The 25,326-nt window shown below is 35.0% G+C and overlaps 4 non-coding genes across 4 annotated transcripts; all 4 read left to right on the top strand.

The window, feature by feature from the left end:
* The first annotated feature begins 17,162 nt into the window (after nucleotides 1–17,162).
* Nucleotides 17,163–17,236, top strand: TRNAT-UGU (transfer RNA threonine (anticodon UGU)). The gene has a single exon. It is a non-coding gene; the product is annotated as a tRNA-Thr (tRNA).
* Nucleotides 17,237–19,133: 1,897 nt separating this feature from the next.
* On the top strand, nucleotides 19,134–19,207 carry TRNAT-UGU (transfer RNA threonine (anticodon UGU)). Its single transcript has one exon. It is a non-coding gene; the product is annotated as a tRNA-Thr (tRNA).
* A 3,067-nt stretch (nucleotides 19,208–22,274) lies between these two features.
* TRNAT-UGU (transfer RNA threonine (anticodon UGU)) lies at nucleotides 22,275–22,348 on the top strand. Its single transcript has one exon. It is a non-coding gene; the product is annotated as a tRNA-Thr (tRNA).
* A 1,897-nt stretch (nucleotides 22,349–24,245) lies between these two features.
* TRNAT-UGU (transfer RNA threonine (anticodon UGU)) lies at nucleotides 24,246–24,319 on the top strand. The gene has a single exon. It is a non-coding gene; the product is annotated as a tRNA-Thr (tRNA).
* Nucleotides 24,320–25,326: the final 1,007 nt, after the last annotated feature.

The following is a 25,326-nucleotide window of genomic DNA, read 5'->3' as shown; positions in this document are numbered from 1 at the left end:
TAAGATTGCTTCAAGCTTGACAACTTAACCAATGGATTTTATTTTGAAATGCCTCCACTTTCCGCACCTGACTCTCTAAGCAGTCTTTCCAATATATCACATCTTTTTGTGATGTAGACAAGTTGGTCAAAGAGCCTGTTTAGTAAACAGAAAATCTTGATTTCGAATGTCAGCAGTGCTTTCCTTTCTTCATGTCAGTTTGGGGCTGTTAGCCGAAAAAGAGGACTTTCACTTTTGTTTGACATCAAACATGTCTTTCCCAAAGCACTAATAAAGTGTAATTAAGAGAAAAAAAACTTTCTGCTTTTGAAATGCTCTAAAAGGAATTAGATGAAATAAGTTTCTTTAGAGAATATAGGATGGCTTCAAGCATTACAAATTAAAACCAGTGGAATTTGAGTAAAAAAAAAATTTTTGCTTTTGAAATGCTCTAAAAGGAATCAGATAAAATAACTTTCTTTAGAGAATATAGGATGGGCTCAAGCATTACAAATTAAAACCAGTGGAATTACACATTAGATGCTACAAATTTTCATAGCAGTTTTCAGAAAAAGCAGAATAATAAATATTCACACATGAAAATTGGGGTGCTGTGGCTTAGTTGGTTAAAGTGCCTGTCTTGTAAACAGGAGATCCTGAGTTCAACTCTCAGCAGTACCTTGTTTTCATCTTCTCAAGAATAAGCTTCCTATCTTAAAGCAGGTCTTTTACCTGTGTGCAAATTCAAATTTGCCATTGTTCCAGCCCTACTGATAGTGCAATTGTGAGATTAAGAATCTCATCTAAATGCTGAAAAGGAAGTAAGATTGCTTCAAGCTTGACAACTTAACCAACTTAACCAAGATGCTACATCTTCTCAAGAATAAGCTTCCTATCTTAAAGCAGGTGTGTTTTACCTGTGTGCAAACTCAAATTTGCCATTGTTCCAGCCCTACTGATAGTGCAATTGTGAGATTAAGAATCTCATCTAAATGCTGAAAAGGAAGTAAGATTGCTTCAAGCTTGACAACTTAACCAATGGATTTTATTTTGAAATGCCTCCACTTTCCGCACCTGACTCTCTAAGCAGTCTTTCCAATATATCACATCTTTTTGTGATGTAGACAAGTTGGTCAAAGAGCCTGTTTAGTAAACAGAAAATCTTGATTTCGAATGTCAGCAGTGCTTTCCTTTCTTCATGTCAGTTTGGGGCTGTTAGCCGAAAAAGAGGACTTTCACTTTTGTTTGACATCAAACATGTCTTTCCCAAAGCACTAATAAAGTGTAATTGAGAGAAAAAAAACTTTCTGCTTTTGAAATGCTCTAAAAGGAATTAGATGAAATAAGTTTCTTTAGAGAATATAGGATGGCTTCAAGCATTACAAATTAAAACCAGTGGAATTTGAGTAAAAAAAAAAATTTTGCTTTTGAAATGCTCTAAAAGGAATCAGATGAAATAACTTTCTTTAGAGAATATAGGATGGGCTCAAGCATTACAAATTAAAACCAGTGGAATTACACATTAGATGCTACAAATTTTCATAGCAGTTTTCAGAAAAAGCAGAATAATAAATATTCACACATGAAAATTGGGGTGCTGTGGCTTAGTTGGTTAAAGTGCCTGTCTTGTAAACAGGAGATCCTGAGTTCAACTCTCAGCAGTACATTGTTTTCATCTTCTCAAGAATAAGCTTCCTATCTTAAAGCAGGTCTTTTACCTGTGTGCAAATTCAAATTTGCCATTGTTCCAGCCCTACTGATAGTGCAATTGTGAGATTAAGAATCTCATCTAAATGCTGAAAAGGAAGTAAGATTGCTTCAAGCTTGACAACTTAACCAATGGATTTTATTTTGAAATTCCTCCACTTTCCGCACCTGACTCTCTAAGCAGTCTTTCCAATATATCACATCTTTTTGTGATGTAGACAAGTTGGTCAAAGAGCCTGTTTAGTAAACAGAAAATCTTGATTTCGAATGTCAGCAGTGCTTTCCTTTCTTCATGTCAGTTTGGGGCTGTTAGCCGAAAAAGAAGACTTTCACTTCTGTTTGACATCAAACATGTCTTTCCCAAAGCACTAATAAAGTGTAATTGAGAGAAAAAAACTTTCTGCTTTTGAAATGCTCTAAAAGGAATTAGATGAAATAAGTTTCTTTAGAGAATATAGGATGGCTTCAAGCATTACAAATTAAAACCAGTGGAATTTGAGTAAAAAAAAAAATTTTGCTTTTGAAATGCTCTAAAAGGAATCAGATGAAATAACTTTCTTTAGAGAATATAGGATGGGCTCAAGCATTACAAATTAAAACCAGTGGAATTACACATTAGATGCTACAAATTTTCATAGCAGTTTTCAGAAAAAGCAGAATAATAAATATTCACACATGAAAATTGGGGTGCTGTGGCTTAGTTGGTTAAAGTGCCTGTCTTGTAAACAGGAGATCCTGAGTTCAACTCTCAGCAGTACATTGTTTTCATCTTCTCAAGAATAAGCTTCCTATCTTAAAGCAGGTCTTTTACCTGTGTGCAAATTCAAATTTGCCATTGTTCCAGCCCTACTGATAGTGCAATTGTGAGATTAAGAATCTCATCTAAATGCTGAAAAGGAAGTAAGATTGCTTCAAGCTTGACAACTTAACCAATGGATTTTATTTTGAAATTCCTCCACTTTCCGCACCTGACTCTCTAAGCAGTCTTTCCAATATATCACATCTTTTTGTGATGTAGACAAGTTGGTCAAAGAGCCTGTTTAGTAAACAGAAAATCTTGATTTCGAATGTCAGCAGTGCTTTCCTTTCTTCATGTCAGTTTGGGGCTGTTAGCCGAAAAAGAGGACTTTCACTTTTGTTTGACATCAAACATGTCTTTCCCAAAGCACTAATAAAGTGTAATTGAGAGAAAAAAAACTTTCTGCTTTTGAAATGCTCTAAAAGGAATTAGATGAAATAAGTTTCTTTAGAGAATATAGGATGGCTTCAAGCATTACAAATTAAAACCAGTGGAATTTGAGTAAAAAAAAAAAATTTAGCTTTTGAAATGCTCTAAAAGGAATCAGATGAAATAACTTTCTTTAGAGAATATAGGATGGGCTCAAGCATTACAAATTAAAACCAGTGGAATTACACATTAGATGCTACAAATTTTCATAGCAGTTTTCAGAAAAAGCAGAATAATAAATATTCACACATGAAAATTGGGGTGCTGTGGCTTAGTTGGTTAAAGTGCCTGTCATGTAAACAGGAGAGCCTGAGTTCAACTCTCAGCAGTACCTTGTTTTTATCTTCTCAAGAATAAGCTTCCTATCTTAAAGCAGGTCTTTTACCTGTGTGCAAATTCAAATTTGCCATTGTTCCAGCCCTACTGATAGTGCAATTGTGAGATTAAGAATCTCATCTAAATGCTGAAAAGGAAGTAAGATTGCTTCAAGCTTGACAACTTAACCAACTTAACCAAGATGCTACATCTTCTCAAGAATAAGCTTCCTATCTTAAAGCAGGTGTGTTTTACCTGTGTGCAAACTCAAATTTGCCATTGTTCCAGCCCTACTGATAGTGCAATTGTGAGATTAAGAATCTCATCTAAATGCTGAAAAGGAAGTAAGATTGCTTCAAGCTTGACAACTTAACCAACTTAACCAAGATGCTACATCTTCTCAAGAATAAGCTTTCTATCTTAAAGCAGGTGTGTTTTACCTGTGTGCAAACTCAAATTTGCCATTGTTCCAGCCCTACTGATAGTGCAATTGTGAGATTAAGAATCTCATCTAAATGCTGAAAAGGAAGTAAGATTGCTTCAAGCTTGACAACTTAACCAACTTAACCAAGATGCTACATCTTCTCAAGAATAAGCTTCCTATCTTAAAGCAGGTGTGTTTTACCTGTGTGCAAACTCAAATTTGCCATTGTTCCAGCCCTACTGATAGTGCAATTGTGAGATTAAGAATCTCATCTAAATGCTGAAAAGGAAGTAAGATTGCTTCAAGCTTGACAACTTAACCAATGGATTTTATTTTGAAATGCCTCCACTTTCCGCACCTGACTCTCTAAGCAGTCTTTCCAATATATCACATCTTTTTGTGATGTAGACAAGTTGGTCAAAGAGCCTGTTTAGTAAACAGAAAATCTTGATTTCGAATGTCAGCAGTGCTTTCCTTTCTTCATGTCAGTTTGGGGCTGTTAGCCGAAAAAGAGGACTTTCACTTTTGTTTGACATCAAACATGTCTTTCCCAAAGCACTAATAAAGTGTAATTGAGAGAAAAAAAACTTTCTGCTTTTGAAATGCTCTAAAAGGAATTAGATGAAATAAGTTTCTTTAGAGAATATAGGATGGCTTCAAGCATTACAAATTAAAACCAGTGGAATTTGAGTAAAAAAAAAAATTTTGCTTTTGAAATGCTCTAAAAGGAATCAGATGAAATAACTTTCTTTAGAGAATATAGGATGGGCTCAAGCATTACAAATTAAAACCAGTGGAATTACACATTAGATGCTACAAATTTTCATAGCAGTTTTCAGAAAAAGCAGAATAATAAATATTCACACATGAAAATTGGGGTGCTGTGGCTTAGTTGGTTAAAGTGCCTGTCTTGTAAACAGGAGATCCTGAGTTCAACTCTCAGCAGTACATTGTTTTCATCTTCTCAAGAATAAGCTTCCTATCTTAAAGCAGGTCTTTTACCTGTGTGCAAATTCAAATTTGCCATTGTTCCAGCCCTACTGATAGTGCAATTGTGAGATTAAGAATCTCATCTAAATGCTGAAAAGGAAGTAAGATTGCTTCAAGCTTGACAACTTAACCAATGGATTTTATTTTGAAATTCCTCCACTTTCCGCACCTGACTCTCTAAGCAGTCTTTCCAATATATCACATCTTTTTGTGATGTAGACAAGTTGGTCAAAGAGCCTGTTTAGTAAACAGAAAATCTTGATTTCGAATGTCAGCAGTGCTTTCCTTTCTTCATGTCAGTTTGGGGCTGTTAGCCGAAAAAGAAGACTTTCACTTCTGTTTGACATCAAACATGTCTTTCCCAAAGCACTAATAAAGTGTAATTGAGAGAAAAAAACTTTCTGCTTTTGAAATGCTCTAAAAGGAATTAGATGAAATAAGTTTCTTTAGAGAATATAGGATGGCTTCAAGCATTACAAATTAAAACCAGTGGAATTTAAGTAAAAAAAAAATTTTGCTTTTGAAATGCTCTAAAAGGAATCAGATGAAATAACTTTCTTTAGAGAATATAGGATGGGCTCAAGCATTACAAATTAAAACCAGTGGAATTACACATTAGATGCTACAAATTTTCATAGCAGTTTTCGGAAAAAGCAGAATAATAAATATTCACTAACAGAACATGTGGTTCTGTGGCTTAGTTGGTTAAAGCGCCTGTCTTGTAAACAGGAGATCCTGAGTTCAACTCTCAGCAGTAACTTGTTTTTGTCTTCTCAAGAATAAGCTTCCTATCTTAAAGCAGGTGTGTTTTACCTGTGTGCAAACTCAAATTTGCCATTGTTCCAGCCCTACTGATAGTGCAATTGTGAGATTAAGAATCTCATCTAAATGCTGAAAAGGAAGTAAGATTGCTTCAAGCTTGACAACTTAACCAATGGATTTTATTTTGAAATTCCTCCACTTTCCGCACCTGACTCTCTAAGCAGTCTTTCCAATATATCACATCTTTTTGTGATGTAGACAAGTTGGTCAAAGAGCCTGTTTAGTAAACAGAAAATCTTGATTTCGAATGTCAGCAGTGCTTTCCTTTCTTCATGTCAGTTTGGGGCTGTTAGCCGAAAAAGAGGACTTTCACTTTTGTTTGACATCAAACATGTCTTTCCCAAAGCACTAATAAAGTGTAATTGAGAGAAAAAAAACTTTCTGCTTTTGAAATGCTCTAAAAGGAATTAGATGAAATAAGTTTCTTTAGAGAATATAGGATGGCTTCAAGCATTACAAATTAAAACCAGTGGAATTTGAGTAAAAAAAAAAATTTTGCTTTTGAAATGCTCTAAAAGGAATCAGATGAAATAACTTTCTTTAGAGAATATAGGATGGGCTCAAGCATTACAAATTAAAACCAGTGGAATTACACATTAGATGCTACAAATTTTCATAGCAGTTTTCAGAAAAAGCAGAATAATAAATATTCACACATGAAAATTGGGGTGCTGTGGCTTAGTTGGTTAAAGTGCCTGTCATGTAAACAGGAGAGCCTGAGTTCAACTCTCAGCAGTACCTTGTTTTTATCTTCTCAAGAATAAGCTTCCTATCTTAAAGCAGGTCTTTTACCTGTGTGCAAATTCAAATTTGCCATTGTTCCAGCCCTACTGATAGTGCAATTGTGAGATTAAGAATCTCATCTAAATGCTGAAAAGGAAGTAAGATTGCTTCAAGCTTGACAACTTAACCAACTTAACCAAGATGCTACATCTTCTCAAGAATAAGCTTCCTATCTTAAAGCAGGTGTGTTTTACCTGTGTGCAAACTCAAATTTGCCATTGTTCCAGCCCTACTGATAGTGCAATTGTGAGATTAAGAATCTCATCTAAATGCTGAAAAGGAAGTAAGATTGCTTCAAGCTTGACAACTTAACCAACTTAACCAAGATGCTACATCTTCTCAAGAATAAGCTTTCTATCTTAAAGCAGGTGTGTTTTACCTGTGTGCAAACTCAAATTTGCCATTGTTCCAGCCCTACTGATAGTGCAATTGTGAGATTAAGAATCTCATCTAAATGCTGAAAAGGAAGTAAGATTGCTTCAAGCTTGACAACTTAACCAACTTAACCAAGATGCTACATCTTCTCAAGAATAAGCTTCCTATCTTAAAGCAGGTGTGTTTTACCTGTGTGCAAACTCAAATTTGCCATTGTTCCAGCCCTACTGATAGTGCAATTGTGAGATTAAGAATCTCATCTAAATGCTGAAAAGGAAGTAAGATTGCTTCAAGCTTGACAACTTAACCAACTTAACCAAGATGCTACATCTTCTCAAGAATAAGCTTTCTATCTTAAAGCAGGTGTGTTTTACCTGTGTGCAAACTCAAATTTGCCATTGTTCCAGCCCTACTGATAGTGCAATTGTGAGATTAAGAATCTCATCTAAATGCTGAAAAGGAAGTAAGATTGCTTCAAGCTTGACAACTTAACCAACTTAACCAAGATGCTACATCTTCTCAAGAATAAGCTTCCTATCTTAAAGCAGGTGTGTTTTACCTGTGTGCAAACTCAAATTTGCCATTGTTCCAGCCCTACTGATAGTGCAATTGTGAGATTAAGAATCTCATCTAAATGCTGAAAAGGAAGTAAGATTGCTTCAAGCTTGACAACTTAACCAATGGATTTTATTTTGAAATGCCTCCACTTTCCGCACCTGACTCTCTAAGCAGTCTTTCCAATATATCACATCTTTTTGTGATGTAGACAAGTTGGTCAAAGAGCCTGTTTAGTAAACAGAAAATCTTGATTTCGAATGTCAGCAGTGCTTTCCTTTCTTCATGTCAGTTTGGGGCTGTTAGCCGAAAAAGAGGACTTTCACTTTTGTTTGACATCAAACATGTCTTTCCCAAAGCACTAATAAAGTGTAATTGAGAGAAAAAAAACTTTCTGCTTTTGAAATGCTCTAAAAGGAATTAGATGAAATAAGTTTCTTTAGAGAATATAGGATGGCTTCAAGCATTACAAATTAAAACCAGTGGAATTTGAGTAAAAAAAAAAATTTTGCTTTTGAAATGCTCTAAAAGGAATCAGATGAAATAACTTTCTTTAGAGAATATAGGATGGGCTCAAGCATTACAAATTAAAACCAGTGGAATTACACATTAGATGCTACAAATTTTCATAGCAGTTTTCAGAAAAAGCAGAATAATAAATATTCACACATGAAAATTGGGGTGCTGTGGCTTAGTTGGTTAAAGTGCCTGTCTTGTAAACAGGAGATCCTGAGTTCAACTCTCAGCAGTACATTGTTTTCATCTTCTCAAGAATAAGCTTCCTATCTTAAAGCAGGTCTTTTACCTGTGTGCAAATTCAAATTTGCCATTGTTCCAGCCCTACTGATAGTGCAATTGTGAGATTAAGAATCTCATCTAAATGCTGAAAAGGAAGTAAGATTGCTTCAAGCTTGACAACTTAACCAATGGATTTTATTTTGAAATTCCTCCACTTTCCGCACCTGACTCTCTAAGCAGTCTTTCCAATATATCACATCTTTTTGTGATGTAGACAAGTTGGTCAAAGAGCCTGTTTAGTAAACAGAAAATCTTGATTTCGAATGTCAGCAGTGCTTTCCTTTCTTCATGTCAGTTTGGGGCTGTTAGCCGAAAAAGAAGACTTTCACTTCTGTTTGACATCAAACATGTCTTTCCCAAAGCACTAATAAAGTGTAATTGAGAGAAAAAAACTTTCTGCTTTTGAAATGCTCTAAAAGGAATTAGATGAAATAAGTTTCTTTAGAGAATATAGGATGGCTTCAAGCATTACAAATTAAAACCAGTGGAATTTGAGTAAAAAAAAAATTTTGCTTTTGAAATGCTCTAAAAGGAATCAGATGAAATAACTTTCTTTAGAGAATATAGGATGGGCTCAAGCATTACAAATTAAAACCAGTGGAATTACACATTAGATGCTACAAATTTTCATAGCAGTTTTCGGAAAAAGCAGAATAATAAATATTCACTAACAGAACATGTGGTTCTGTGGCTTAGTTGGTTAAAGCGCCTGTCTTGTAAACAGGAGATCCTGAGTTCAACTCTCAGCAGTAACTTGTTTTTGTCTTCTCAAGAATAAGCTTCCTATCTTAAAGCAGGTGTTTTTTACCTGTGTGCAAACTCAAATTTGCCATTGTTCCAGCCCTACTGATAGTGCAATTGTGAGATTAAGAATCTCATCTAAATGCTGAAAAGGAAGTAAGATTGCTTCAAGCTTGACAACTTAACCAATGGATTTTATTTTGAAATGCCTCCACTTTCCGCACCTGACTCTCTAAGCAGTCTTTCCAATATATCACATCTTTTTGTGATGTAGACAAGTTGGTCAAAGAGCCTGTTTAGTAAACAGAAAATCTTGATTTCGAATGTCAGCAGTGCTTTCCTTTCTTCATGTCAGTTTGGGGCTGTTAGCCGAAAAAGAGGACTTTCACTTTTGTTTGACATCAAACATGTCTTTCCCAAAGCACTAATAAAGTGTAATTGAGAGAAAAAAAACTTTCTGCTTTTGAAATGCTCTAAAAGGAATTAGATGAAATAAGTTTCTTTAGAGAATATAGGATGGCTTCAAGCATTACAAATTAAAACCAGTGGAATTTGAGTAAAAAAAAAAATTTTGCTTTTGAAATGCTCTAAAAGGAATCAGATGAAATAACTTTCTTTAGAGAATATAGGATGGGCTCAAGCATTACAAATTAAAACCAGTGGAATTACACATTAGATGCTACAAATTTTCATAGCAGTTTTCAGAAAAAGCAGAATAATAAATATTCACACATGAAAATTGGGGTGCTGTGGCTTAGTTGGTTAAAGTGCCTGTCATGTAAACAGGAGAGCCTGAGTTCAACTCTCAGCAGTACCTTGTTTTTATCTTCTCAAGAATAAGCTTCCTATCTTAAAGCAGGTCTTTTACCTGTGTGCAAATTCAAATTTGCCATTGTTCCAGCCCTACTGATAGTGCAATTGTGAGATTAAGAATCTCATCTAAATGCTGAAAAGGAAGTAAGATTGCTTCAAGCTTGACAACTTAACCAACTTAACCAAGATGCTACATCTTCTCAAGAATAAGCTTCCTATCTTAAAGCAGGTGTGTTTTACCTGTGTGCAAACTCAAATTTGCCATTGTTCCAGCCCTACTGATAGTGCAATTGTGAGATTAAGAATCTCATCTAAATGCTGAAAAGGAAGTAAGATTGCTTCAAGCTTGACAACTTAACCAACTTAACCAAGATGCTACATCTTCTCAAGAATAAGCTTTCTATCTTAAAGCAGGTGTGTTTTACCTGTGTGCAAACTCAAATTTGCCATTGTTCCAGCCCTACTGATAGTGCAATTGTGAGATTAAGAATCTCATCTAAATGCTGAAAAGGAAGTAAGATTGCTTCAAGCTTGACAACTTAACCAATGGATTTTATTTTGAAATTCCTCCACTTTCCGCACCTGACTCTCTAAGCAGTCTTTCCAATATATCACATCTTTTTGTGATGTAGACAAGTTGGTCAAAGAGCCTGTTTAGTAAACAGAAAATCTTGATTTCGAATGTCAGCAGTGCTTTCCTTTCTTCATGTCAGTTTGGGGCTGTTAGCCGAAAAAGAAGACTTTCACTTCTGTTTGACATCAAACATGTCTTTCCCAAAGCACTAATAAAGTGTAATTGAGAGAAAAAAACTTTCTGCTTTTGAAATGCTCTAAAAGGAATTAGATGAAATAAGTTTCTTTAGAGAATATAGGATGGCTTCAAGCATTACAAATTAAAACCAGTGGAATTTGAGTAAAACAAAAATTTTGCTTTTGAAATGCTCTAAAAGGAATCAGATGAAATAACTTTCTTTAGAGAATATAGGATGGGCTCAAGCATTACAAATTAAAACCAGTGGAATTACACATTAGATGCTACAAATTTTCATAGCAGTTTTCGGAAAAAGCAGAATAATAAATATTCACCAACAGAACATGTGGTTCTGTGGCTTAGTTGGTTAAAGCGCCTGTCTTGTAAACAGGAGATCCTGAGTTCAACTCTCAGCAGTAACTTGTTTTTGTCTTCTCAAGAATAAGCTTCCTATCTTAAAGCAGGTGTGTTTTACCTGTGTGCAAACTCAAATTTGCCATTGTTCCAGCTCTACTGATAGTGCAATTGTGAGATTAAGAATCTCATCTAAATGCTGAAAAGGAAGTAAGATTGCTTCAAGCTTGACAACTTAACCAATGGATTTTATTTTGAAATGCCTCCACTTTCCGCACCTGACTCTCTAAGCAGTCTTTCCAATATATCACATCTTTTTGTGATGTAGACAAGTTGGTCAAAGAGCCTGTTTAGTAAACAGAAAATCTTGATTTCGAATGTCAGCAGTGCTTTCCTTTCTTCATGTCAGTTTGGGGCTGTTAGCCGAAAAAGAGGACTTTCACTTTTGTTTGACATCAAACATGTCTTTCCCAAAGCACTAATAAAGTGTAATTGAGAGAAAAAAAACTTTCTGCTTTTGAAATGCTCTAAAAGGAATTAGATGAAATAAGTTTCTTTAGAGAATATAGGATGGCTTCAAGCATTACAAATTAAAACCAGTGGAATTTGAGTAAAAAAAAAAATTTTGCTTTTGAAATGCTCTAAAAGGAATCAGATGAAATAACTTTCTTTAGAGAATATAGGATGGGCTCAAGCATTACAAATTAAAACCAGTGGAATTACACATTAGATGCTACAAATTTTCATAGCAGTTTTCAGAAAAAGCAGAATAATAAATATTCACACATGAAAATTGGGGTGCTGTGGCTTAGTTGGTTAAAGTGCCTGTCATGTAAACAGGAGAGCCTGAGTTCAACTCTCAGCAGTACCTTGTTTTTATCTTCTCAAGAATAAGCTTCCTATCTTAAAGCAGGTCTTTTACCTGTGTGCAAATTCAAATTTGCCATTGTTCCAGCCCTACTGATAGTGCAATTGTGAGATTAAGAATCTCATCTAAATGCTGAAAAGGAAGTAAGATTGCTTCAAGCTTGACAACTTAACCAACTTAACCAAGATGCTACATCTTCTCAAGAATAAGCTTCCTATCTTAAAGCAGGTGTGTTTTACCTGTGTGCAAACTCAAATTTGCCATTGTTCCAGCCCTACTGATAGTGCAATTGTGAGATTAAGAATCTCATCTAAATGCTGAAAAGGAAGTAAGATTGCTTCAAGCTTGACAACTTAACCAACTTAACCAAGATGCTACATCTTCTCAAGAATAAGCTTTCTATCTTAAAGCAGGTGTGTTTTACCTGTGTGCAAACTCAAATTTGCCATTGTTCCAGCCCTACTGATAGTGCAATTGTGAGATTAAGAATCTCATCTAAATGCTGAAAAGGAAGTAAGATTGCTTCAAGCTTGACAACTTAACCAATGGATTTTATTTTGAAATTCCTCCACTTTCCGCACCTGACTCTCTAAGCAGTCTTTCCAATATATCACATCTTTTTGTGATGTAGACAAGTTGGTCAAAGAGCCTGTTTAGTAAACAGAAAATCTTGATTTCGAATGTCAGCAGTGCTTTCCTTTCTTCATGTCAGTTTGGGGCTGTTAGCCGAAAAAGAAGACTTTCACTTCTGTTTGACATCAAACATGTCTTTCCCAAAGCACTAATAAAGTGTAATTGAGAGAAAAAAACTTTCTGCTTTTGAAATGCTCTAAAAGGAATTAGATGAAATAAGTTTCTTTAGAGAATATAGGATGGCTTCAAGCATTACAAATTAAAACCAGTGGAATTTGAGTAAAACAAAAATTTTGCTTTTGAAATGCTCTAAAAGGAATCAGATGAAATAACTTTCTTTAGAGAATATAGGATGGGCTCAAGCATTACAAATTAAAACCAGTGGAATTACACATTAGATGCTACAAATTTTCATAGCAGTTTTCGGAAAAAGCAGAATAATAAATATTCACCAACAGAACATGTGGTTCTGTGGCTTAGTTGGTTAAAGCGCCTGTCTTGTAAACAGGAGATCCTGAGTTCAACTCTCAGCAGTAACTTGTTTTTGTCTTCTCAAGAATAAGCTTCCTATCTTAAAGCAGGTGTGTTTTACCTGTGTGCAAACTCAAATTTGCCATTGTTCCAGCTCTACTGATAGTGCAATTGTGAGATTAAGAATCTCATCTAAATGCTGAAAAGGAAGTAAGATTGCTTCAAGCTTGACAACTTAACCAATGGATTTTATTTTGAAATGCCTCCACTTTCCGCACCTGACTCTCTAAGCAGTCTTTCCAATATATCACATCTTTTTGTGATGTAGACAAGTTGGTCAAAGAGCCTGTTTAGTAAACAGAAAATCTTGATTTCGAATGTCAGCAGTGCTTTCCTTTCTTCATGTCAGTTTGGGGCTGTTAGCCGAAAAAGAGGACTTTCACTTTTGTTTGACATCAAACATGTCTTTCCCAAAGCACTAATAAAGTGTAATTGAGAGAAAAAAAACTTTCTGCTTTTGAAATGCTCTAAAAGGAATTAGATGAAATAAGTTTCTTTAGAGAATATAGGATGGCTTCAAGCATTACAAATTAAAACCAGTGGAATTTGAGTAAAAAAAAAAATTTTGCTTTTGAAATGCTCTAAAAGGAATCAGATGAAATAACTTTCTTTAGAGAATATAGGATGGGCTCAAGCATTACAAATTAAAACCAGTGGAATTACACATTAGATGCTACAAATTTTCATAGCAGTTTTCAGAAAAAGCAGAATAATAAATATTCACACATGAAAATTGGGGTGCTGTGGCTTAGTTGGTTAAAGTGCCTGTCTTGTAAACAGGAGAGCCTGAGTTCAACTCTCAGCAGTACCTTGTTTTCATCTTCTCAAGAATAAGCTTCCTATCTTAAAGCAGGTCTTTTACCTGTGTGCAAATTCAAATTTGCCATTGTTCCAGCCCTACTGATAGTGCAATTGTGAGATTAAGAATCTCATCTAAATGCTGAAAAGGAAGTAAGATTGCTTCAAGCTTGACAACTTAACCAACTTAACCAAGATGCTACATCTTCTCAAGAATAAGCTTCCTATCTTAAAGCAGGTGTGTTTTACCTGTGTGCAAACTCAAATTTGCCATTGTTCCAGCCCTACTGATAGTGCAATTGTGAGATTAAGAATCTCATCTAAATGCTGAAAAGGAAGTAAGATTGCTTCAAGCTTGACAACTTAACCAACTTAACCAAGATGCTACATCTTCTCAAGAATAAGCTTTCTATCTTAAAGCAGGTGTGTTTTACCTGTGTGCAAACTCAAATTTGCCATTGTTCCAGCCCTACTGATAGTGCAATTGTGAGATTAAGAATCTCATCTAAATGCTGAAAAGGAAGTAAGATTGCTTCAAGCTTGACAACTTAACCAATGGATTTTATTTTGAAATTCCTCCACTTTCCGCACCTGACTCTCTAAGCAGTCTTTCCAATATATCACATCTTTTTGTGATGTAGACAAGTTGGTCAAAGAGCCTGTTTAGTAAACAGAAAATCTTGATTTCGAATGTCAGCAGTGCTTTCCTTTCTTCATGTCAGTTTGGGGCTGTTAGCCGAAAAAGAAGACTTTCACTTCTGTTTGACATCAAACATGTCTTTCCCAAAGCACTAATAAAGTGTAATTGAGAGAAAAAAACTTTCTGCTTTTGAAATGCTCTAAAAGGAATTAGATGAAATAAGTTTCTTTAGAGAATATAGGATGGCTTCAAGCATTACAAATTAAAACCAGTGGAATTTGAGTAAAAAAAAAATTTTGCTTTTGAAATGCTCTAAAAGGAATCAGATGAAATAACTTTCTTTAGAGAATATAGGATGGGCTCAAGCATTACAAATTAAAACCAGTGGAATTACACATTAGATGCTACAAATTTTCAAAGCAGTTTTAGGAAAAAGCAGAATAATAAATATTCACCAACAGAACATGTGGTTCTGTGGCTTAGTTGGTTAAAGCGCCTGTCTTGTAAACAGGAGATCCTGAGTTCAACTCTCAGCAGTAACTTGTTTTTGTCTTCTCAAGAATAAGCTTCCTATCTGAAAGCAGGTGTGTTTTACCTGTGTGCAAACTCAAATTTGCCATTGTTCCAGCCCTACTGATAGTGCAATTGTGAGATTAAGAATCTCATCTAAATGCTGAAAAGGAAGTAAGATTGCTTCAAGCTTGACAACTTAACCAATGGATTTTATTTTGAAATGCCTCCACTTTCCGCATCTGACTCTCTAAGCAGTCTTTCCAATATATCACATCTTTTTGTGATGTAGACAAGTTGGTCAAAGAGCCTGTTTAGTAAACAGAAAATCTTGATTTCGAATGTCAGCAGTGCTTTCCTTTCTTCATGTCAGTTTGGGGCTGTTAGCCGAAAAAGAGGACTTTCACTTTTGTTTGACATCAAACATGTCTTTCCCAAAGCACTAATAAAGTGTAATTGAGAGAAAAAAAACTTTCTGCTTTTGAAATGCTCTAAAAGGAATTAGATGAAATAAGTTTCTTTAGAGAATATAGGATGGCTTCAAGCATTACAAATTAAAACCAGTGGAATTTGAGTAAAAAAAAAATTTTGCTTTTGAAATGCTCTAAAAGGAATCAGATGAAATAACTTTCTTTAGAGAATATAGGATGGGCTCAAGCATTACAAATTAAAACCAGTGGAATTACACATTAGATGCTACAAATTTTCATAGCAGTTTTCAGAAAAAGCAGAATAATAAATATTCACACATGAAAATTGGGGTGCTGTGGCTTAGTTGGTTAAAGTGCCTGTCATGTAAACAGGAGAGCCTGAGTTCAACTCTCAGCAGTACCTTGTTTTTATCTTCTCAAGAATAAGCTTCCTATCTTAAAGCAGGTCTTTTACCTGTGTGCAAATTCAAATTTGCCATTGTTCCAGCCCTACTGATAGTGCAATTGTGAGATTAAGAATCTCATCTAAATGCTGAAAAGGAAGTAAGATTGCTTCAAGCTTGACAACTTAACCAACTTAACCAAGATGCTACATCTTCTCAAGAATAAGCTTTCTATCTTAAAGCAGGTGTGTTTTACCTGTGTGCAAACTCAAATTTGCCATTGTTCCAGCCCTACTGATAGTGCAATTGTGAGATTAAGAATCTCATCTAAATGCTGAAAAGGAAGTAAGATTGCTTCAAGCTTGACAACTTAACCAATGGATTTTATTTTGAAATTCCTCCACTTTCCGCACCTGACTCTCTAAGCAGTCTTTCCAATATATCACATCTTTTTGTGATGTAGACAAGTTGGTCAAAGAGCCTGTTTAGTAAACAGAAAATCTTGATTTCGAATGTCAGCAGTGCTTTCCTTTCTTCATGTCAGTTTGGGGCTGTTAGCCGAAAAAGAAGACTTTCACTTCTGTTTGACATCAAACATGTCTTTCCCAAAGCACTAATAAAGTGTAATTGAGAGAAAAAAACTTTCTGCTTTTGAAATGCTCTAAAAGGAATTAGATGAAATAAGTTTCTTTAGAGAATATAGGATGGCTTCAAGCATTACAAATTAAAACCAGTGGAATTTGAGTAAAACAAAAATTTTGCTTTTGAAATGCTCTAAAAGGAATCAGATGAAATAACTTTCTTTAGAGAATATAGGATGGGCTCAAGCATTACAAATTAAAACCAGTGGAATTACACATTAGATGCTACAAATTTTCATAGCAGTTTTCGGAAAAAGCAGAATAATAAATATTCACCAACAGAACATGTGGTTCTGTGGCTTAGTTGGTTAAAGCGCCTGTCTTGTAAACAGGAGATCCTGAGTTCAACTCTCAGCAGTAACTTGTTTTTGTCTTCTCAAGAATAAGCTTCCTATCTTAAAGCAGGTGTGTTTTACCTGTGTGCAAACTCAAATTTGCCATTGTTCCAGCTCTACTGATAGTGCAATTGTGAGATTAAGAATCTCATCTAAATGCTGAAAAGGAAGTAAGATTGCTTCAAGCTTGACAACTTAACCAATGGATTTTATTTTGAAATGCCTCCACTTTCCGCACCTGACTCTCTAAGCAGTCTTTCCAATATATCACATCTTTTTGTGATGTAGACAAGTTGGTCAAAGAGCCTGTTTAGTAAACAGAAAATCTTGATTTCGAATGTCAGCAGTGCTTTCCTTTCTTCATGTCAGTTTGGGGCTGTTAGCCGAAAAAGAGGACTTTCACTTTTGTTTGACATCAAACATGTCTTTCCCAAAGCACTAATAAAGTGTAATTGAGAGAAAAAAAACTTTCTGCTTTTGAAATGCTCTAAAAGGAATTAGATGAAATAAGTTTCTTTAGAGAATATAGGATGGCTTCAAGCATTACAAATTAAAACCAGTGGAATTTGAGTAAAAAAAAAAATTTTGCTTTTGAAATGCTCTAAAAGGAATCAGATGAAATAACTTTCTTTAGAGAATATAGGATGGGCTCAAGCATTACAAATTAAAACCAGTGGAATTACACATTAGATGCTACAAATTTTCATAGCAGTTTTCAGAAAAAGCAGAATAATAAATATTCACACATGAAAATTGGGGTGCTGTGGCTTAGTTGGTTAAAGTGCCTGTCTTGTAAACAGGAGAGCCTGAGTTCAACTCTCAGCAGTACCTTGTTTTCATCTTCTCAAGAATAAGCTTCCTATCTTAAAGCAGGTCTTTTACCTGTGTGCAAATTCAAATTTGCCATTGTTCCAGCCCTACTGATAGTGCAATTGTGAGATTAAGAATCTCATCTAAATGCTGAAAAGGAAGTAAGATTGCTTCAAGCTTGACAACTTAACCAACTTAACCAAGATGCTACATCTTCTCAAGAATAAGCTTCCTATCTTAAAGCAGGTGTGTTTTACCTGTGTGCAAACTCAAATTTGCCATTGTTACAGCCCTACTGATAGTGCAATTGTGAGATTAAGAATCTCATCTAAATGCTGAAAAGGAAGTAAGATTGCTTCAAGCTTGACAACTTAACCAACTTAACCAAGATGCTACATCTTCTCAAGAATAAGCTTTCTATCTTAAAGCAGGTGTGTTTTACCTGTGTGCAAACTCAAATTTGCCATTGTTCCAGCCCTACTGATAGTGCAATTGTGAGATTAAGAATCTCATCTAAATGCTGAAAAGGAAGTAAGATTGCTTCAAGCTTGACAACTTAACCAATGGATTTTATTTTGAAATTCCTCCACTTTCCGCACCTGACTCTCTAAGCAGTCTTTCCAATATATCACATCTTTTTGTGATGTAGACAAGTTGGTCAAAGAGCCTGTTTAGTAAACAGAAAATCTTGATTTCGAATGTCAGCAGTGCTTTCCTTTCTTCATGTCAGTTTGGGGCTGTTAGCCGAAAAAGAAGACTTTCACTTCTGTTTGACATCAAACATGTCTTTCCCAAAGCACTAATAAAGTGTAATTGAGAGAAAAAAACTTTCTGCTTTTGAAATGCTCTAAAAGGAATTAGATGAAATAAGTTTCTTTAGAGAATATAGGATGGCTTCAAGCATTACAAATTAAAACCAGTGGAATTTGAGTAAAAAAAAAATTTTGCTTTTGAAATGCTCTAAAAGGAATCAGATGAAATAACTTTCTTTAGAGAATATAGGATGGGCTCAAGCATTACAAATTAAAACCAGTGGAATTACACATTAGATGCTACAAATTTTCATAGCAGTTTTAGGAAAAAGCAGAATAATAAATATTCACCAACAGAACATGTGGTTCTGTGGCTTAGTTGGTTAAAGCGCCTGTCTTGTAAACAGGAGATCCTGAGTTCAACTCTCAGCAGTAACTTGTTTTTGTCTTCTCAAGAATAAGCTTCCTATCTGAAAGCAGGTGTGTTTTACCTGTGTGCAAACTCAAATTTGCCATTGTTCCAGCCCTACTGATAGTGCAATTGTGAGATTAAGAATCTCATCTAAATGCTGAAAAGGAAGTAAGATTGCTTCAAGCTTGACAACTTAACCAATGGATTTTATTTTGAAATGCCTCCACTTTCCGCACCTGACTCTCTAAGCAGTCTTTCCAATATATCACATCTTTTTGTGATGTAGACAAGTTGGTCAAAGAGCCTGTTTAGTAAACAGAAAATCTTGATTTCGAATGTCAGCAGTGCTTTCCTTTCTTCATGTCAGTTTGGGGCTGTTAGCCGAAAAAGAGGACTTTCACTTTTGTTTCACATCAAACATGTCTTTCCCAAAGCACTAATAAAGTGTAATTGAGAGAAAAAAAACTTTCTGCTTTTGAAATGCTCTAAAAGGAATTAGATGAAATAAGTTTCTTTAGAGAATATAGGATGGCTTCAAGCATTACAAATTAAAACCAGTGGAATTTGAGTAAAAAAAAAATTTTGCTTTTGAAATGCTCTAAAAGGAATCAGATGAAATAACTTTCTTTAGAGAATATAGGATGGGCTCAAGCATTACAAATTAAAACCAGTGGAATTACACATTAGATGCTACAAATTTTCATAGCAGTTTTCAGAAAAAGCAGAATAATAAATATTCACACATGAAAATTGGGGTGCTGTGGCTTAGTTGGTTAAAGTGCCTGTCTTGTAAACAGGAGAGCCTGAGTTCAACTCTCAGCAGTACCTTGTTTTCATCTTCTCAAGAATAAGCTTCCTATCTTAAAGCAGGTCTTTTACCTGTGTGCAAATTCAAATTTGCCATTGTTCCAGCCCTACTGATAGTGCAATTGTGAGATTAAGAATCTCATATAAATGCTGAAAAGGAAGTAAGATTGCTTCAAGCTTGACAACTTAACCAACTTAACCAAGATGCTACATCTTCTCAAGAATAAGCTTCCTATCTTAAAGCAGGTGTGTTTTACCTGTGTGCAAACTCAAATTTGCCATTGTTCCAGCCCTACTGATAGTGCAATTGTGAGATTAAGAATCTCATCTAAATGCTGAAAAGGAAGTAAGATTGCTTCAAGCTTGACAACTTAACCAACTTAACCAAGATGCTAAATCTTCTCAAGAATAAGCTTTCTATCTTAAAGCAGGTGTGTTTTACCTGTGTGCAAACTCAAATTTGCCATTGTTCCAGCCCTACTGATAGTGCAATTGTGAGATTAAGAATCTCATCTAAATGCTGAAAAGGAAGTAAGATTGCTTCAAGCTTGACAACTTAACCAATGGATTTTATTTTGAAATTCCTCCACTTTCCGCACCTGACTCTCTAAGCAGTCTTTCCAATATATCACATCTTTTTGTGATGTAGACAAGTTGGTCAAAGAGCCTGTTTAGTAAACAGAAAATCTTGATTTCGAATGTCAGCAGTGCTTTCCTTTCTTCATGTCAGTTTGGGGCTGTTAGCCGAAAAAGAAGACTTTCACTTCTGTTTGACATCAAACATGTCTTTCCCAAAGCACTAATAAAGTTTAATTGAGAGAAAAAAACTTTCTGCTTTTGAAATGCTCTGAAAGGAATTAGATGAAATAAGTTTCTTTAGAGAATATAGGATGGCTTCAAGCATTACAAATTAAAACCAGTGGAATTTGAGTAAAACAAAAATTTTGCTTTTGAAATGCTCTAAAAGGAATCAGATGAAATAACTTTCTTTAGAGAATATAGGATGGGCTCAAGCATTACAAATTAAAACCAGTGGAATTACACATTAGATGCTACAAATTTTCATAGCAGTTTTCGGAAAAAGCAGAATAATAAATATTCACCAACAGAACATGTGGTTCTGTGGCTTAGTTGGTTAAAGCGCCTGTCTTGTAAACAGGAGATCCTGAGTTCAACTCTCAGCAGTAACTTGTTTTTGTCTTCTCAAGAATAAGCTTCCTATCTTAAAGCAGGTCTTTTACCTGTGTGCAAATTCAAATTTGCCATTGTTCCAGCCCTACTGATAGTGCAATTGTGAGATTAAGAATCTCATCTAAATGCTGAAAAGGAAGTAAGATTGCTTCAAGCTTGACAACTTAACCAACTTAACCAAGATGCTACATCTTCTCAAGAATAAGCTTCCTATCTTAAAGCAGGTGTGTTTTACCTGTGTGCAAACTCAAATTTGCCATTGTTCCAGCCCTACTGATAGTGCAATTGTGAGATTAAGAATCTCATCTAAATGCTGAAAAGTAAGTAAGATTGCTTCAAGCTTGACAACTTAACCAACTTAACCAAGATGCTACATCTTCTCAAGAATAAGCTTTCTATCTTAAAGCAGGTGTGTTTTACCTGTGTGCAAACTCAAATTTGCCATTGTTCCAGCCCTACTGATAGTGCCATTGTGAGATTAAGAATCTCATCTAAATGCTGAAAAGGAAGTAAGATTGCTTCAAGCTTGACAACTTAACCAATGGATTTTATTTTGAAATTCCTCCACTTTCCGCACCTGACTCTCTAAGCAGTCTTTCCAATATATCACATCTTTTTGTGATGTAGACAAGTTGGTCAAAGAGCCTGTTTAGTAAACAGAAAATCTTGATTTCGAATGTCAGCAGTGCTTTCCTTTCTTCATGTCAGTTTGGGGCTGTTAGCCGAAAAAGAAGACTTTCACTTCTGTTTGACATCAAACATGTCTTTCCCAAAGCACTAATAAAGTGTAATTGAGAGAAAAAAACTTTCTGCTTTTGAAATGCTCTAAAAGGAATTAGATGAAATAAGTTTCTTTAGAGAATATAGGATGGCTTCAAGCATTACAAATTAAAACCAGTGGAATTTGAGTAAAAAAAAAATTTTGCTTTTGAAATGCTCTAAAAGGAATCAGATGAAATAACTTTCTTTAGAGAATATAGGATGGGCTCAAGCATTACAAATTAAAACCAGTGGAATTACACATTAGATGCTACAAATTTTCATAGCAGTTTTAGGAAAAAGCAGAATAATAAATATTCACCAACAGAACATGTGGTTCTGTGGCTTAGTTGGTTAAAGTGCCTGTCTTGTAAACAGGAGATCCTGAGTTCAACTCTCAGCAGTAACTTGTTTTTGTCTTCTCAAGAATAAGCTTCCTATCTGAAAGCAGGTGTGTTTTACCTGTGTGCAAACTCAAATTTGCCATTGTTCCAGCCCTACTGATAGTGCAATTGTGAGATTAAGAATCTCATCTAAATGCTGAAAAGGAAGTAAGATTGCTTCAAGCTTGACAACTTAACCAATGGATTTTATTTTGAAATGCCTCCACTTTCCGCACCTGACTCTCTAAGCAGTCTTTCCAATATATCACATCTTTTTGTGATGTAGACAAGTTGGTCAAAGAGCCTGTTTAGTAAACAGAAAATCTTGATTTCGAATGTCAGCAGTGCTTTCCTTTCTTCATGTCAGTTTGGGGCTGTTAGCCGAAAAAGAGGACTTTCACTTTTGTTTGACATCAAACATGTCTTTCCCAAAGCACTAATAAAGTGTAATTGAGAGACAAAAAACTTTCTGCTTTTGAAATGCTCTAAAAGGAATTAGATGAAATAAGTTTCTTTAGAGAATATAGGATGGCTTCAAGCATTACAAATTAAAACCAGTGGAATTTGAGTAAAAAAAAAAATTTTGCTTTTGAAATGCTCTAAAAGGAATCAGATGAAATAACTTTCTTTAGAGAATATAGGATGGGCTCAAGCATTACAAATTAAAACCAGTGGAATTACACATTAGATGCTACAAATTTTCATAGCAGTTTTCAGAAAAAGCAGAATAATAAATATTCACACATGAAAATTGGGGTGCTGTGGCTTAGTTGGTTAAAGTGCCTGTCTTGTAAACAGGAGAGCCTGAGTTCAACTCTCAGCAGTACCTTGTTTTCATCTTCTCAAGAATAAGCTTCCTATCTTAAAGCAGGTCTTTTACCTGTGTGCAAATTCAAATTTGCCATTGTTCCAGCCCTACTGATAGTGCAATTGTGAGATTAAGAATCTCATCTAAATGCTGAAAAGGAAGTAAGATTGCTTCAAGCTTGACAACTTAACCAACTTAACCAAGATGCTACATCTTCTCAAGAATAAGCTTCCTATCTTAAAGCAGGTGTGTTTTACCTGTGTGCAAACTCAAATTTGCCATTGTTCCAGCCCTACTGATAGTGCAATTGTGAGATTAAGAATCTCATCTAAATGCTGAAAAGGAAGTAAGATTGCTTCAAGCTTGACAACTTAACCAACTTAACCAAGATGCTACATCTTCTCAAGAATAAGCTTTCTATCTTAAAGCAGGTGTGTTTTACCTGTGTGCAAACTCAAATTTGCCATTGTTCCAGCCCTACTGATAGTGCAATTGTGAGATTAAGAATCTCATCTAAATGCTGAAAAGGAAGTAAGATTGCTTCAAGCTTGACAACTTAACCAATGGATTTTATTTTGAAATTCCTCCACTTTCCGCACCTGACTCTCTAAGCAGTCTTTCCAATATATCACATCTTTTTGTGATGTAGACAAGTTGGTCAAAGAGCCTGTTTAGTAAACAGAAAATCTTGATTTCGAATGTCAGCAGTGCTTTCCTTTCTTCATGTCAGTTTGGGGCTGTTAGCCAAAAAAGAAGACTTTCACTTCTGTTTGACATCAAACATGTCTTTCCCAAAGCACTAATAAAGTGTAATTGAGAGAAAAAAACTTTCTGCTTTTGAAATGCTCTAAAAGGAATTAGATGAAATAAGTTTCTTTAGAGAATATAGGATGGCTTCAAGCATTACAAATTAAAACCAGTGGAATTTGAGTAAAAAAAAAATTTTGCTTTTGAAATGCTCTAAAAGGAATCAGATGAAATAACTTTCTTTAGAGAATATAGGATGGGCTCAAGCATTACAAATTAAAACCAGTGGAATTACACATTAGATGCTACAAATTTTCATAGCAGTTTTCGGAAAAAGCAGAATAATAAATATTCACCAACAGAACATGTGGTTCTGTGGCTTAGTTGGTTAAAGCGCCTGTCTTGTAAACAGGAGATCCTGAGTTCAACTCTCAGCAGTAACTTGTTTTTGTCTTCTCAAGAATAAGCTTCCTATCTTAAAGCAGGTGTGTTTTACCTGTGTGCAAACTCAAATTTGCCATTGTTCCAGCCCTACTGATAGAGCAATTGTGAGATTAAGAATCTCATCTAAATGCTGAAAAGGAAGTAAGATTGCTTCAAGCTTGACAAATTAACCAATGGATTTTATTTTGAAATGCCTCCACTTTCCGCACCTGACTCTCTAAGCAGTCTTTCCAATATATCACATCTTTTTGTGATGTAGACAAGTTGGTCAAAGAGCCTGTTTAGTAAACAGAAAATCTTGATTTCGAATGTCAGCAGTGCTTTCCTTTCTTCATGTCAGTTTGGGGCTGTTAGCCGAAAAAGAGGACTTTCACTTTTGTTTGACATCAAACATGTCTTTCCCAAAGCACTAATAAAGTGTAATTGAGAGAAAAAAAACTTTCTGCTTTTGAAATGCTCTAAAAGGAATTAGATGAAATAAGTTTCTTTAGAGAATATAGGATGGCTTCAAGCATTACAAATTAAAACCAGTGGAATTTGAGTAAAAAAAAAATTTTGCTTTTGAAATGCTCTAAAAGGAATCAGATGAAATAACTTTCTTTAGAGAATATAGGATGGGCTCAAGCATTACAAATTAAAACCAGTGGAATTACACATTAGATGCTACAAATTTTCATAGCAGTTTTCAGAAAAAGCAGAATAATAAATATTCACACATGAAAATTGGGGTGCTGTGGCTTAGTTGGTTAAAGTGCCTGTCTTGTAAACAGGAGAGCCTGAGTTCAACTCTCAGCAGTACCTTGTTTTCATCTTCTCAAGAATAAGCTTCCTATCTTAAAGCAGGTCTTTTACCTGTGTGCAAATTCAAATTTGCCATTGTTCCAGCCCTACTGATAGTGCAATTGTGAGATTAAGAATCTCATCTAAATGCTGAAAAGGAAGTAAGATTGCTTCAAGCTTGACAACTTAACCAACTTAACCAAGATGCTACATCTTCTCAAGAATAAGCTTCCTATCTTAAAGCAGGTGTGTTTTACCTGTGTGCAAACTCAAATTTGCCATTGTTCCAGCCCTACTGATAGTGCAATTGTGAGATTAAGAATCTCATCTAAATGCTGAAAAGGAAGTAAGATTGCTTCAAGCTTGACAACTTAACCAACTTAACCAAGATGCTACATCTTCTCAAGAATAAGCTTTCTATCTTAAAGCAGGTGTGTTTTACCTGTGTGCAAACTCAAATTTGTCATTGTTCCAGCCCTACTGATAGTGCAATTGTGAGATTAAGAATCTCATCTAAATGCTGAAAAGGAAGTAAGATTGCTTCAAGCTTGACAACTTAACCAATGGATTTTATTTTGAAATTCCTCCACTTTCCGCACCTGACTCTCTAAGCAGTCTTTCCAATATATCACATCTTTTTGTGATGTAGACAAGTTGGTCAAAGAGCCTGTTTAGTAAACAGAAAATCTTGATTTCGAATGTCAGCAGTGCTTTCCTTTCTTCATGTCAGTTTGGGGCTGTTAGCCAAAAAAGAAGACTTTCACTTCTGTTTGACATCAAACATGTCTTTCCCAAAGCACTAATAAAGTGTAATTGAGAGAAAAAAACTTTCTGCTTTTGAAATGCTCTAAAAGGAATTAGATGAAATAAGTTTCTTTAGAGAATATAGGATGGCTTCAAGCATTACAAATTAAAACCAGTGGAATTTGAGTAAAAAAAAAATTTTGCTTTTGAAATGCTCTAAAAGGAATCAGATGAAATAACTTTCTTTAGAGAATATAGGATGGGCTCAAGCATTACAAATTAAA

This window comes from Dendrobates tinctorius, unplaced genomic scaffold (genome assembly GCF_039654945.1).
Source record: "Dendrobates tinctorius isolate UK_male_01 unplaced genomic scaffold, ASM3965494v1 ptg000254l, whole genome shotgun sequence".
In the NCBI taxonomy this organism is placed as follows: domain Eukaryota; kingdom Metazoa; phylum Chordata; class Amphibia; order Anura; family Dendrobatidae; genus Dendrobates; species Dendrobates tinctorius.
The sequence above is the reverse complement of the archived record's forward strand: the minus strand, read 5'-3'. Positions and strand labels throughout refer to the sequence as shown.